The 15,200-nt window shown below is 44.5% G+C and overlaps 1 protein-coding gene across 2 annotated transcripts in view; it reads left to right on the top strand.

The window, feature by feature from the left end:
• ZBTB46 (zinc finger and BTB domain containing 46) overlaps nt 1-15,200 on the top strand; it is a 288,923-nt gene that overhangs the window by 15,703 nt on the left and 258,020 nt on the right. The window lies entirely within an intron of this gene.

Below are 15,200 nucleotides of genomic sequence, written 5' to 3'. Positions count from 1 at the left end.
GCATTTCTATGGCCAAAAGATGGTGCGTTGGACGATTTACTACTCAGAGTATGGAAGTTTTTTTTGTAGTAGATGTGATGTTAGATATGTATGTTAGAGTTGTTATAGTGATTTAAGTCGAACCTCGCATTCCTGGAGTGTTTTAGAATAAGTTGACTTATTTATCTATTCAAATCAAATTCGTCTTTATTTGATCATAAACAATCATAAAAGAGAAGTATAACAATACAAGATAGTTAAAATACCTTAAAACTTCATAATTTATTTATTATTTTTTCCTCTGTCCTCCTGAAATTTCACTGTTTTAGTTCCATTTCACATGCCAGTTTCCGGGCCTGAATGTTGGGTTTGGTAATTTTGCATTAAGGCATTGTATATTCTTTTCGCCGCTATCCTGGCTTGCCCCAAGTGCAGTTGCGTATCCAGTATTGTCTGTGTTGGTAGACATTCCATATGCAGTAGCCAGACCTCCATCACCGTGTGTGTCTCAGCATTGAGTTTCAGGAATTGCCGTGTTGGGATGGGGAGCTCCTATTGTAATGTTCCAAAAATATATGAAGCATGGGGACTTTATGTAGATCTTCTAAATTGGGAATACCAGTGTTTAACCCCACACACATTTATGTGGGTGGTTAGTTATCTAAGCTTGGGTGATGGGGAAGCATCATAAAGCCGTAGATTATTTATTTATGTATTTAAAGGTTTTATATAGTGCTGACTATCCGAGCGCTTTACATGAGTATCCGACAATAATTGCAGGTTACATTTTTACGAAGGTTACAAAGTTATTACAGCATGGCAACATAGTGACAAGTAAGGTTGAGACAAACAAAAAGGAACATAAGAAAAAAAGCAGGCAAGGGGAGATATTCCGGGGCGTGGGGGGGGGGGGGGGGGGTAGGAGCAGGGGAAGTAGACCGAGAATGGAGGAGGGAAAGAGAAGGGAAGGGTTAGAGACACGGCATGGCAAGAGGAGGGAGAGGATGACTGGGGACACAAACCGGTAGACGAAGGGGAAAGTGCCATCTTAGTCATTGTTCTGCATAGTACTTTGCACAAGCATTGGCTTGCCTTCTTCAGTAGCATACAGCTGTTCAGATTATGAACTTGGGTTTGTCCGATACCGGACAGAACTGATTTGCTCTCCACTGTTTCTTCTATGTGTTTGGCTCAGGAGAAGTAGGCTCTGTCACGATTGTGCTACCCATTGTAACTGAGCGACTAGGTAGTAGTTCTCAAAGGTGGGAACAACAAAACAACCTAAATTGATGGGGCATTGCATTTTGACAGGAGCAAGTTTGTCTCCTGTTACCTCATATTGGGTCTTTCAAATGTATCTCTAATTCGATAAAACAGTGTTTGTAGGGAACTGGGATAGCAAACTGATAGAGGAAGTGCTGCAACAATATAGTTTTAGCAGGGACAATCTTGCCCATCCCGAACGACAGTAGTTTATTCTAATAGGGTACAGCTGGCAAGAGCACGTGTTTAGTTGCCCTCTATTAAGTCGGTATCATTGCAAAAAACTCTGACCATTATATATATTTAAAGGTCCCAAATTCTCTAGTAAATGGGAGCTAAGATCATTTCCTAATGCATAGCTCCTGCCTTGGTTTAGGTAGGAATAAGCAGGGCTTCTTGTTCATGTCTAACCCAGATGCTTTGTATGCTGAAAGTCCAGTCCAGATCACCCAACAATACTTGTCCACCTAAGGTCCTAAAAGTGGTAGCCACTTGTGGAGGCAGTATTCTACATTTCCTCAACTACTCCATTAACTTGGGCCTGGTTCCTAGATCTTTAAAAAATAAAGCAGTCATCGTACCCCACCGTAAGAAAGTGGGGGCAGAACTTTCTGACATGAAGAACATTCGCCCTGTATCCCTTCTACCACGCTTAGCAAAACTCCTGGAGGCCCATGTTGCCAACCAACTCTGTGCCTTTATAGAAAAGTCTGAGTTTTTGGACCCTTGTCAGGCGGTGTTTCGTCCCCGCACACTCCACTGAAGCAATGGTCATGTCTGTGATCGAAATGCGCAGGGAGGTGGACAAGGGGAACACACAATCCCTGGTGTTACTTGACTTGTCGGCGGCCTGTAACACGGTCGACCACTCTTTGCTGGCTGGCCGGGTCAGGGCTGCTGGGCTACGGGGGTAGCATTGAACTGGATGATCTCTTTTTTGAAAGATATCTCAATCGGTAAGGCTATCCCCTTACACCTCTACGGAGGTCTAGGCGAGATGTGGAGTGCCTCAGGGGTCCTCTTTCTCCTCATTTGTTTAATATCTATAGTCGACTTTTGGTTAACTCCCTGGTCATCTTCAATTACGCTGACGACATGCAACTGCTCTTTGCGATCAATGATCGCTTTTCAGCTAGGTAACACTTTCAAAACACCATGCTGTTCATCCAGGATTGGATGAATGGTAACCATCTGAAACTAAACTCGAATAAAACCGAGAGAGTTCTCACTAAGAATAGGATTTCCTGCTAGAATCCCACGTTGTGGCCAAGGGAGTTGGGATACTTCCTACGGAGTAAAGGAGTTTCACAGGGAAACCCAGCAGCAAACTTGCCTCACTGTTTGACCGGACCAGAGGACACAGGGGCTCGCCTCCCGCTGCCGCACACAACATCTTTGGAGCGGCCGCCATGTGGAGCGTGGGCCTGCTGGACTTCATTTCCCAGCAGCCCTAGCGCCCGGATAACGCGCCTGGGGCGCATAAATTACAGCGTCTGCCCCCGTGACGCGCCGGGCGAAGCCCGGGCCAAGGGCGGGCCCGTCTGAGCCCGTCAGAGAGACAGAGACTGGACTGGGCTACCCCTTTAACGTTTTCGATATCAGTTAGACTTTTTAAGATACATGTTTAATTGCCTTTTTTAAATTCATATTGATTGATTTGTACTTTTGTAGCATTGATCTTTCCTGTAGGTATACTTGTTGGCCCACTGGCCAGGATAATGCTTTCTTCCAAATGAAATAAAGTGGGCACCGGGGTACCAGGAGGAGGAGTAATTGGCACAATTGATGCATTCTTTTCCAAAGCAGTAACTGTATTGGAGAAAGAAATTGCTCTAACTGAACAGCGCCTATCCCTTGAACATGATTTTCTTTAAAGATCTTCTCTTGGGACAATTGCCACTGTTGCTTCACCTGAAATACCCCCTACTCAGAAGTACCCAAAGTAACAATATAGTTGGTAGCAAGCGCGACCTCTCAACCATCTTAGATATAAGTGGGATTGATACCAGTGTAGACTCATTTATGGCATACCCAATAGAAGACCCAGAACACAGCCAAAGTCTAGTAGCACTTAAGGAATTAATAAAGGATAGTAGTAGTCGTATTACACCTCGGGCTGCAACCTTAAAACGTAAACGCGGGGGAACACTACAGAAGTGTACCTGTAAGAAAAAGAGCAAAATTGTTCCTACCAAAAAGAGGGATAATGGGGTTATGCACAGAAGTAAGGCTCCTACCCCCGCAGAGAAGACAGGCTCAAATCTCCTTAGTCCCATTGTTGAGATAACTGATAGTCTGCTCACAGATAGCGGGAGTATCATGTGTACGTTGGAAAATATTGAACATCTAGTAAAAAGCTTAATTCTCCCATTGGTAGAACGAACCCGGAGGATAGGCAAACATCTGCAAATCCTTGAGGAAATTGCACGATCCAACACAGAGGTGCTGAAAAAGTTAGGGAGTCAAACATCCACTGGCATCAGTGTATCTTTAGAACCCAATACCAAACCAAAACCTGCCCCTAGAAAGAAGCCAGGCCCCACTAAACAGGATCCACCAAAGGATTTAGACGACCTGACAAAAGTAAATGACCCTAAACTGGTTTGCAATGGGGAGACGGGTAATAAAGTAGCTTTAAGCAGTAAGACCAATATAAATACTAGAGGCCCCGATAAAACTATATCTGTACCAGAAACAGCAAATATGAGGGCTCCAGTTAGTAGAGGACATCTAAAAAGAGTGGACCTTCCTCCCGATTGCCATCCGTTTGTAATTGTGTTAGCTGGCGTTCCAGAACTGAAAAATGATAGGGTTGAACCTGCTAGGGAACTGAAAAATAAAGTTAGGCATTGGTTGGGGCAAAATAGACCCCTTACTCCAGGATTGAGGGGGAAAATTATCGCTGTCCGGAGAGTTACATGGATAGGACGTAATGCGAAAGATATAGATGGAGACTGTATCGTAGTCATTTTCAGAGATCCTAGAGTAGTACAGGTCATAAGTGACTTCCCTAATTATGACAACTGTAGTGGAATCCTTTCCCTGAACCTCAGTTATTTTTATCCAGCAGCACCTATTGTCTTTGGCAATACAATACCATACAAACCCTTCCATCAAGTAAGATCCTTTTACAATGGACCTCGTCAAAAGGCCCCGATGACACCTATGATACATGGCGGCTTTGTGCAAAACCGCCACTATAATTATCATCATCAATTCACTGTCCCAACCTACAATAGATTTGACGGTATGCTGGGCATGGAAGGAATTGATTGACCATCACGGGCCCAGGTAACTTGTATTACTGACAGTAACCCCAATGATATTAAATCCTTGCCCCCAACAGTAACTATGGAAACCAAACCAACGAGTGGGGGAACAAATAATAGTACCCATGATTGCCAATACAGTAGGATTAATGATGGACTAGGGGGGGTCTAATACAGACACATATACATCGGAGAGTCGTATACCTGCTGTATCCAATTTAACTCCTGTAGAAAGCATGGGGACGAGGGATACATGGTCTCATCTTTTGGAATATTGCGGGTCTTAGATCCTAATTGGACAACCCACTGGTCTGATCTAGCTAATGGTCACGATGTGATATGTTTACAAGAAACATGGGATATGGATGCTTGCCACATAAATGGTTTTAGGACCTTTTTTACTCCTGCTATTGGCTCACTACACGGAAGAGCCAAAGGTGGGCTCTGTACATATATCTCGAACTGTTTTAAATGCAAAAATATTGAGATTTTAATTAATAATTGCCACTACCATATTGTTGGCCTTTACTTAAATAGTGCTCTTTGTATCCTGGTTGTTAACCTGTATAATGTCCCATCTGAAGACTTGGTTGCTGTGTTTAGAACCCTAAGCTCTGAACTTGATGGAATAATACAAAGCGAGCGTAGGGAACTTGTAGTTATCTGGGGGGGGGGGGGGGGGGGGGGAGATTTTAATTGCACTGTCTGTATTAAACCTGGCAAAGGTAGCTGTGGCTTATCAGTAGACAAAGACTCTAATTTGCCACATTTCGAAAACACTGTTGAGGGAGATGCTCTGAACGTGATCCTGTCCATGTATGATTTAGGATTTGTAAACAAATTCTGTCACCCGGAAGTTCCGTTTTCCTCAACCTTTAATGGCAGAGGGCTGACATCTATAATCGACTTTGCTTTGATTTCCTCTTGTTATAAGGAATGGGTAGTTAACTTTAATGTATTCGAGATCATGTTAAGTGATCACTTTCCCATCAGGATTGAAATTGCAGACCCACATGGACCGGTAGATAGCATCCCAAAGCTGTTATCAGAAAATATTGAAATCTCAAGACAGAACGGTTACGCTTAGGGTCCAAGGACAATGATGTGTTAGAATATTTTAAACTTATTATAACGAGGATCAAAGAAAGTCTGTGGATTAATGTAAGAACTAATGGAAACAGGAAGAAGGGTTGGTTCGACCAAGAGTGCACTATTGCTCACACTAAACTTAAAAGGGCACTGAACATGCAAGATAGAGATCTTAAGGAGATTAGGGAACACCGGAAAGCTTATAAGTCAGCTATCAAAAAGAGGAGGGCAAAGATGAAGAGTGAAGCATGGGAAGCACTTTTAGATGCCTCTGATACTAAGGACATGACCGCATTCTGGAGGGCAGTGAATGCGCCTTTTTTTAAAGATGATTCGAAGGCTTGAATAGAGATTGCTATCTCTGAGGACGATTGGGTGAGACACTTCGAGTTACTCTATGGTCAGGCGGAATCCCAAACAGAACAGCCCATGCTGGAGATTACCTCCTCATCAAGTAATAAAGAAGGCTGGAATCTCCTTTTTACATTAGATGAAGTTATTAAGGGCATTAATTCAAGCAAAGGGGGCAAAGCCCCGGGCCCCGATGGTGTCCCGGTAGACATTTTTAAACATAACAAATTTATGGGCACCCTTACTTGTTAGAATCTTGAATGCAGCATGTTCGGTTGGGCTCCCAAGTACATGGTATGAATCCCTCACTGTACCTATTTTTAAAAAGGGGGATAGGGCCAACTGTACCTGTTATCGGCCAATCTCCCTGCTTGATTCCACAGTCAAAATCATCGGGAGGATTATTTTAGACAGGCTGCAGACATGGGCCAATGAGTATAAGATCTGGTTTTAGAGAGGGTGTTGGCACTGTGGGACCAGGGACTTAACTTATTTTTACTCATAGAAAAATATACTAGGGCAAAGGGAGAGAGGCTGTTTTTAACTTTTGTGGATTTGACCTCCATCCTTCGACTGTGTCAATCACAGCAAACTTTGGATAATTTTAACTTCGATGGGTGTTGAGGACAACCTCATATGTTTTCTTAGAGAATTATATAATGGAGCCAGGGCCTCTATTAGATATGGCATTAATGGTGAGCACAGTAGAGTGTTTAATATCGCAAGAGGGGTGAGGCAAGGCTGAGTCCTTGCCCCGTTTCTATTCTTGATTTATATTAATGGTCTAGAGAATACTTTACTACGGGACGGTAAAGACATGCCAAAAGCATCACAACGCCATATTCCGGTGCTTATTTATGCTGATGATGCTGTCTTAATGGCAAGGACCCCAGTGGCGATGCAGGCAATGATCACGTCATTCACTACCTTTATGACTGATCTAGATTTAAAGGTGAACTGTACTAAAACATTCTCAATGAATTGTGGAATTAATGCTAAACAGAGGAAAAAAACGATGTTTATTGATCAAAAGCCATTGGATCATGTTTCTAGTTTCCCCTACCTAGGAATCTTGTTTGACTCTTCAGGACAATGGAAGTGTGCAACTAAAAGTAGAAATATGTTATTTGCGAAGTCCATAATGGCCTTGAAAATGTTTAGCAAAACAATGGGAAAGAGACCTGTCAAAGAGCTTTTACGTATATATAAAACTAGCTGCATTGCTGTGGCAACTTATGGTGCAGGAATTTGGGGCTATTCCAGTGTCACCAGCCTCCAACTGACCGAGAATAGCTTTCTGCGCTACATCCTCACTGTCCCAGATGGCACGTCGACCCATAATTGCCACACTGAACTTGGTATGACATATCTAGAAGATCTTATCCAGGTGCAACCGGTTCTTCTGTGGCATAGGATTTGGACTAATGAAGAGTGCCATCTAAATCGTCTCCTTTTGGAGGACGTTCTAAAATTAGAGGGTGTTCACAAAGTAAAATGGCTGAGTTACGTTAAAACCTTCTGTTACAGCTTGAATTGCCCCAAATTTTATGATGATCCCAGGTCATTGTTAAGTATCCCCAGGAAAGAGCTTAAGAGGTTATGTTTAACTTTCCTGGTGAATCAAAGAGACAAAACTGAAATGTTAAAAAAAACTGTGTCTGCTCACCAATTGATTTTAATCGTTCAGGACATACAACCTTACCTAACCTTGCGGATGAGTGCACATGAACGTTTTCTAATGATAAGATTTAGATTCGGGATCCTATTCAGATTACTAAGTTTCCCGGTTATCAATGATTGGTCTACCTCCCTATGTAAGTGCCTGTGTGACAATATCTCTAATCAATCAGACATCCACATTTTATTATTTTGCAAATTTTATATGGTACCAAGGAGAAGGTGGATCATTCCCATTTTAAAATATTTGGACATGAGACAATGCAGACCTGCCTTTCTAGCCATTCGGAAACTGGAAGATATTTTCTCTGTGGCATCTGTCTCTGTATTTCTCAAACGTCTTTCACTCAAGACAAACAATAACTGTTTAATTATACTGTTTTTAATATATGAGTCCCTGTACTTTTAATCTATTTATTGCCTTGACTGACATATGTAAATAGACTATGAATTGTGTATTCTTTCTAATGTACTTTTATGGTTATCGGAGATTTATAACCGAATAAAGTCTTTCGGATCTGATCCTCATTTGTTTAATATCTATATTCTACTTTTGGTTAACTCCCTTAAGAAGATGGGAGTGAACATCTTCAATTACTCTGACGACATGCAACTGATGTTTGCGATCAATGATAGCTTTTCAGCTAGGCAACACTTTCAAAACACCACGCTGTTCATCCAGGATTGGATGAATGGTAACCATCTGAAACTAAACTCGAATAAAACCGAGAGACTTCTCACTAAGAATAGGATTTCCTTCTGGAATCCCACGTTGTGGCCAAGGGAGTTGGGTTCTCTTCCCCCCCCCCCAACCTAAAAAGGCAGCAGAAAAAGCCTGGGGGTGATAATTTATGAGGATCTCTCACTTAAACAGCCGGTCAGTACAGTGACTGTTTTATGCAACTGCGTCAGATAAAAAAAGATTAGAAAATTCCTCACAAGGCATGCCCTGGTTCAAGTAATCTTGGCCTTAGTTATTTCCAGAATCGATAACGCAAACTCTCTCTAGCTGGACCTCCCAAAACCTCTTATGTGCAAGCTCCAGATAATTCAAAATCGAGCCGCTAGGCTGATAGATGTTCCCCCCTCTGGGTAGGTGAACTATCGGGTGACCAAGGATCTCCATTGGCTGCCAGTTGTGCAGAGAACCAGGTTCAAGGTATGCTGCACGGCGTTTAAGGCACTACGTAGGAGTTGCCCGACCTTCGTGAAAGCTCGGATCATGAAATGCTGCCCGACAAGAGAACTGAGATCCAGCTCCCTCCACTACTTGTTTACCTCCATTTATAAGAAATACAGGATTGGAGGCCGCAGGTTCTCTGTGACGGTCCCTCGAGCTTGGAACACACTTCCCCCTGGAGATTAGGCAGTCTTCCAACTACATTCAATTTAGGCAACTCTTGAAGCCTTAGCAGTTTACACAGGCTTACCAGTAACAAGGGTTTTTATGACGTATCAGTACCTAGCGCCAAGAGACCTTCCCGGTGAATGTGCACTTTAGAAATATTCAATTACATACCATAACATGCCTAAAGAGATCCCAACGCACTCTCCAGATCATTCTCCATGTCCTTGAAATCCAATGGCGTATAATCAGCGTAGAGGGGGATGGTGTCTCCTTCCCACCCAATACTACAATTTTGGACTCTTTTCTGGAATGTGGCAGGTTCGAGCGCTAATGAAACAAGCATTGGCAAAGCCTTTAAGTCGTGCCTTTGGGACCCATTGGCATTACCAGTGATTTTAGCAGCAGATTGTCATATATACATTACATATTTTAGGTAAGCAAAGACTTTTAATTTGTAATCTCATTTTGCTTTAGTGCTATTTTATATTGTAGTTGGATTTGACTTTACTGAGTGGCAAAGCCTTGAACGTCTAGACTCTAAAAGAATGAGCTATTGAGTTTTTTCCAATGTTTTTATGGTACATGTCAGCTGAGTCACATTTAGGTGTACGGGTGAGTTCTGGTTGGGTCTCGCCTGGCAGTAGCAGCGCTCATGCGATGCTCTCACCATGCAAGTGCCTTTTGCGATCGATTCTTCTAAAGCTTTTCATGCACGCATGCGGATGGACAAAGATGGCTGCTATCGCCATTCAGCCCAAGCTAACATGTACGCGTACGTACGGACAGTGGACAGTCCGACGCCATCCTGTGCTAAATAGGTTTGTATTGTCATGGCAACACACGCCTGCAGAGATGGATTTATTACCGGAAGTGACGTATTCGCAACGGAAGAACAGGCCACCTAGCGTCACCGACTAATTGCCTATAGTAACGCGGCTGAGAAGTGGAACAAAAGGCAAGACTACCGGAGATGTTGCCTGTCACTCCCTTCTCAACTGGTGAGCGGTGAGCAGACTAGACAGGTTCCTTGATCAGTCAACCCAGCTCACGCCCTCCCGGATGCTACTGCTTCTAGACCCGGAGGGCGTTGTCACGCAGAGTTGAAACAGACACTTCATAGGAGCTGATGAAAAGTGTCTCTTCCGTTTGTGATTCATGGACAGTTACAAGAATAAAGGCGGCGATATAACTAGTCCGGTGTGAGGTAGTCGTGCAGTGTGTTGTTGGCTGTCCTAGAGATTGTAGATGCAAAATATGCCGCAACCGTCCTCAGGATCCCTTGCTCAGCGCCTGGTGACGTTCCGAGCCGGCGGTGTCGAGTTACAGCACCGGCTGCCGCTTCTGTTTAAAAGTTTAGCCACGCCCATATACACGCCCACTCAGAGTTGTGAATTTTGACACGTCCATTGATGCCAATTTGCTTCACAATGGTTGTGAAGCAAGTAAGAATAAACACCAAGAACCTTCCCATCAAGTTGTTTCTTCAACTGTTGTAGCTCGCAGACCCTACAACAGTGTAACCACATAGTTTTTCACCACGGGATTATTTTGATATCGATACAAAACAATAATATCTCCGCATATGTTGAAATGGCGGAACACAGCTCTTCACTTAAAAAAAAAAATGTTTGACTTATGCAATATTCTTTTCTGTTTTACTGCTCATAGTACAATTGGCCGATCCATTAAAAACGGTGAAAAAACAAGCATTAAAAATGCGATGGGTCTCGCCTTTGATTAAGTTAAAGCCATTTGCTTTGCTATATAATACCATTAGCAAAGCAAATGGCTTTAACTTAATCAAAGGTGAGACCTATTGCATTTACAATCCTTGTTTTTCACAACTGGGCACAATTGAGCTCTGTAGCTGGGGTGGAAGACGTTGTGTGTCAGTGGACCTTAACTGTGTTCATAGTACGTGCTCATTCTATCCGTGGCTTCTCTGTAGTGATCACAGTGATGGTCAAATTTTTAGGTCTCGCGTGGCGTACTGCGCACATGTGCAGTCGAGCTCGCGAGATTTTATGTTTTAGAGTGTACTTCACTAGTGAGGGGTAAGCCCCGCCCCTCTTCTCCATTGGCTGGCTTCCTAAACGGTGGCCAGCCATTAGAGAAGAGGTCCTAGTGACGTTCTTCTGTCTCTCTAAGCCCCGTCCTTTTCAGACTGGGTTCCTTGCCTTAGGTTTGTCGTAAAATCTTTCTTCTCTTCTTTATGGGTCCAGATGGCCCCATAAAGAATATAAGAAACCTTTTAAGTCAGCAGGAAGTCCGGGAGCCCAGTCTGAAAAGGACAGGGCTAAAAGAGAAATGTGTACGTCGTCCGATTGGGGGTCTCATCCATAGAGAATAGGGCTGGCGAGCTCTGCTCCTCCATTACGGACTGGTTATGCGTGGTGAAGTGAACGCTGACTTCTATTTAGCTGGCCTTGCTTGTTCGCCAGCGCTTGCAATAATCTAGCTTGTAATACCTCTCGGCGGCTCACTTCACTTGGTATGCATGTGCGCCTTTGTCTGGAAAGAGAAATCAACTTAAGAGGCTATCCGGTTCGTGCAATACCTCCCTCTCGTAGTCCCCTGGTGCCACTTTCGATAACTTCCAGTTGATTCGCACCAGGACCCTTCTGTCCGCCCTGTTCTCCCCCTTATTCTTACCTCCAAGTTGCTTTTGGCCTAAGTCTTCCATTGTTTGTATGATTCCTGTGCTTTGCTTTTTTGTTGCTTCTGAAGCCGAAAGGCTCCAAGTTTCGGGACGTAACCTGCTAAAGGGCTGGCTGACCCATGTTTGCGCACCCACCCATGTAATCGCACCGACCATAAAATAAACGTTCCTCTTCAAATAAGCTGCCCCGAAGCCATATTCCCATTGACTTGAGCTCAACGCTTACCGTAAAGCACTGCAATAGCCCCAACATAAATGCGAAACCCCGTGCGAGGCGGCCGCCATTACCTCTGCAATGGCCCCGAACGCTTAATGCAACAGAACATTGTAAATCGGTTCAAATATTAGTTAGCATGTAGAAAAAGCATTAATACACCCTTCATACTTACTTACCTATTATATCAACATTGTCACCCCCGGTCTGCGCTGTGGCGACTGGTGCGGGCCTACAGCACCCGTGACCATGTGCCTTTGTCAACATATCGGGTGGCCTTTACATTGCTGCTTGAAATCTCCTTGTTCCAATATAAACAGCCCAGGCTGCGCAACCGCAGGCCATCCAGTGCAACGCGACCAGCCATGAGCGTCCCAATGTTACCACACTTATGCGCTGGCCCCCAATGGTGATAGCAAATTCCCTTTATCAGCAGGGCTTTATCGAGAAAGGGCAAAGCTGCCATTGTATGCAAGGCAGCGCGAGAAAGCAGTCCCCATTGTGCAATATTCCTTTTACATTAAAACTGAGCCACTGAAGGGTATTAGCGATGCATGCTCAGGGCCAATACTGTTGACTGGGAACTCATTGTTGTGAAAGACACCAATAGAAGCCAAGGACATCCAGGGACATTCCAACACTTGTCATAGAGGTGGCAAGTTCGCATTGAGGCCTCGGGCCGGCCCACGCATCTGAGGACAGGCTGAGGATTTACACTTTGCTAAAACCGTAAAAATGCAATACAGAAAGCACCCCAGCGCAGACAAAACACATTTTAAAAGAGAGCCTTCTTGAGTCAATTAGGGCAGCGGGCTCCTACGCCACCTTAAAGCTTATTGCAGGTCTGGAAGGTATAAAATAAGTAATCATTTAGTTTACATCCCTAATTCTTTACGTCAATGAGTATACTTCCTGGCCCGGGTCAGGGCACTGCCGAGTGGGGCGAAGAGAAGCATCATGTGTAACAGAGCCTCCCCCACTCTACCACAAATCTCCCTCACTCAGCCAGTCTCTCATGTACCACCAGCCTCTTTCCCTTGACTGAAGTCTCCCTCGCTCACCTGGAATCTCCCTCTTTGGCCTGAAAATGTTTTTTCATCAGTGGTGACGTAATTCAGTGCGGACTTGAGCAAAAGCGTGCCATGATTTCTGGCGTCACAAACATGCCAACAGGCGCGATTCAGGTGAAGACTCTATTTTTAAAATGACTTTATAGGGGTCTCCTGCTTAAATGTCTTTTTTTGCATTTATATGTCAATAGGAACGCATTAGGAAATTGTGAGCTATTGGTATTGTAAATGACAAATATTTTATTTATGTGTTGGTTTTGAAAATAGCTAAATTAATAGCTTTGTCATTTACAATGCCAATAGTTTTAACTTTCTCAAACGTGACCTATAGCATTTATAATGCAATATGTGTTGTATTTACAGGACTTAGATGTATTAATATTACAATTAACAATGGCTTTTACTTTTTTTAATAATTAATACTTAAATAAAAGTTATTGTAATTTATAATGGCAATAGCTTAAACTTTTGTAAATAACTTTTGGGAAGATTATGTTCATTGTATTTTATTGTGATGAAAATCCAAGAACAGCAGTGAAATATTAACACCTTGGCTGCTAGGTGTTTTCCCCTCCTGTGCTGACTTTTGATTCTTTCCATTCTTTCATGACGAGCTCAGCTCGTCACCAGCACAGCTCAACCGTGCATCATGACGAGCTGAGCTCGTCATGAGCATGGAAAGGGTTAACATCTTTTTGTGACATTTGTAATAAAGCTTGAAACATTGAGAGAACATATTAGAACCAGTTGTTGTTGAATGGTTGTGCGGAGTGATGCTGTGGCCTTCAGTGGTGCTGAGTGATGCTGTGGCCTTCAGTGGTGCTGAGTGATGCTGTGGCCTTCAGTGGTGCTGAGTGATGCTGTGGCCTTCAGTGGTGCGGAGTGATGCTGTGGCCTTCAGTGGTGCGGAGTGATGCTGTGGCCTTCAGTGGTGCGGAGTGATGCTGTGGCCTTCAGTGGTGCGGAGTGATGCTGTGGCCTTCAGTGGTGCGGAGTGATGCTGTGGCCTTCAGTGGTGCGGAGTGATGCTGTGGCCTTCAGTGGTGCTGAGTGATGCTGTGGCCTTCAGTGGTGCTGAGTGATGCTGTGGCCTTCAGTGGTGCTGAGTGATGCTGTGGCCTTCAGTGGTGCTGAGTGATGCTGTGACCTTCAGGGGTGCTGTGTGATGCTAAGGGGTGCTGTGGCGTTGAGGGGGGCGCTGTGGCGTTGAGGGGGGCGCTGTGGCGTTGAGGGGGGCGCTGTGGCGTTGATGGGGGCGCTGTGGCGTTGATGGGGGCGCTGTGGCGTTGATGGGGGCGCTGTGGCGTTGATGGGGGCGCTGTGGCGTTGATGGGGGCGCTGTGGGGCTGAGGGGTGCTGTGGGGCTGAGGGGTGCTGTGGCGCTAAGGGGTGCTGTGGCACTGAAGGGTGCTGAGGCGTTGAGTGGTGCTGAGTGATCACTGTCTGCATATGTTCTTTTAACGCAGGATGGCCCTACGCACGCCTTGGAACCTAGAAAGAAATGCCTGGGTGTCCTCTGGAGTTTTTATTTTCAAGGCACCGGTTCGTACCATAAACTAAAACATCTGTGCCGCCCAGATGTGGGGCTGCAGGTAATGTAAGCGAGTGAAAAGTGGAGCTGCAGATGTATCGGAGGGAAGTGATGGTGTAGTGGCAAATGGCTCGGATTAGAGCGAGAAATGCACAAAGCAGTACGTGAAAACCACGTCTGTTCATCTCGGGCCGCGTTCCCGTCCGCGATCGCTTTGGTTTTCACACAGAAGCCGCAGTGAGCGCTTGTAATAGGCTGTCAGTCAGCAGGGAACGCTAGTCATAAAAGTGGCCGCACGAAGCACGGGAACCGCTGAGAAAATGTGTTTATCATGAGCCGGTTGTATGTTTTTAACTCAAACTGAGGGGTTTCGCTACTGACCTTATGCACAACCAGCCCCTTCTCTGCCTCCCGCCCTTCTACATCGAGTGTCACTTCCAAGTTTAAAAAAAAGGAATGTAGAGGATTTTTTTTGGGGTAGGGTGGCAGTTTTATATAGCGCGAACTCGACCCGAAAGTATTGAAGTGCTTTACATAACCACCAGTTATCTTACACAGTCATTTTTGGTAGGCTTGGGGAGATAAGTCATTTGCCAATTTTCACAAGATGTTGAGCCAATTCCGAGATTTAAACCTGATCCCACAGCTGCAATGTCGACCACTCTTACGCCACATCCAGTCACGCCACTTTCTACAACCCGTACACGACCTGAGGCATGAAAATCTCCGGCATGTAAGTCGTGCAACAAA

This window comes from Lissotriton vulgaris, chromosome 7 (assembly GCF_964263255.1).
Source record: "Lissotriton vulgaris chromosome 7, aLisVul1.2, whole genome shotgun sequence".
Classification (NCBI taxonomy): Eukaryota; Metazoa; Chordata; class Amphibia; order Caudata; family Salamandridae; genus Lissotriton; species Lissotriton vulgaris.
Note: the sequence above shows the minus strand (reverse complement) of the source record. Positions and strands in the feature narration are given on the sequence as shown.